The following is a 638-nucleotide window of genomic DNA, read 5'->3' as shown; positions in this document are numbered from 1 at the left end:
GAGAAAGAAACCTTAGAAAATTCGTAGTCGACAGGGGGGGGGGTGGCTGTTCTGTCTTTGAAACTGTCGAGCGGGGGCGGGGGGCGGCGGTGGCGACGACGACACATTCGCGCTTTTAGATAGATTTTTACCCAGAATGCAAATGGAAAAAACCGTGAGTGAAACGGTGACTGGGACTGACTAGTATATATTCCATTGAGGGAAAGCTAGTTTCACATTTGCTCAAGAGCCCCCTGGTGGTTGAAGAAAAATCCACATATAAACCGGAAAATACAATACAGGTGCTGGTCATAAAATTAGAATATTGTGATAAAGTTCATTATTTTCCATAATGTCATGATAAAAATTAAATTGTCATATATTTTAGATTCATTGCACACCAACTGAAATATTTCAGGTCTTTTATTGTTTTAATTTTGATGATTTTGGCAAACAGCTCATGAAAACCCAAAATCCCTGTCTCAAAAAATTTGAATATTATGAAAAGGTTCTCTGAACGAGCAATAAAAATAATCATCTGAATCAACAAAGTAACTCTAAACACCTGAAAAAGATTCCTGAGACCTTTAAAAACTCCCAGCCTGGTTCATTACTCAAAACAGCAATCATGGGTCAGACTGCTGACCTGACTGCTGTCC

General features: G+C 39.0%; 1 long non-coding RNA gene across 2 annotated transcripts in view; it reads right to left on the bottom strand.

The window, feature by feature from the left end:
* Positions 1 to 638, bottom strand: part of LOC106959517 (uncharacterized) — a 15,109-nt gene that overhangs the window by 13,286 nt on the left and 1,185 nt on the right. The gene's annotated exons all lie outside the window — the stretch shown is intronic.

This window comes from Poecilia latipinna, unplaced genomic scaffold (genome assembly GCF_001443285.1).
Source record: "Poecilia latipinna isolate Pla-1442-1.1 unplaced genomic scaffold, P_latipinna-1.0 Scaffold1090, whole genome shotgun sequence".
In the NCBI taxonomy this organism is placed as follows: Eukaryota; Metazoa; Chordata; class Actinopteri; order Cyprinodontiformes; family Poeciliidae; genus Poecilia; species Poecilia latipinna.
Note: the sequence above shows the minus strand (reverse complement) of the source record. Positions and strands in the feature narration are given on the sequence as shown.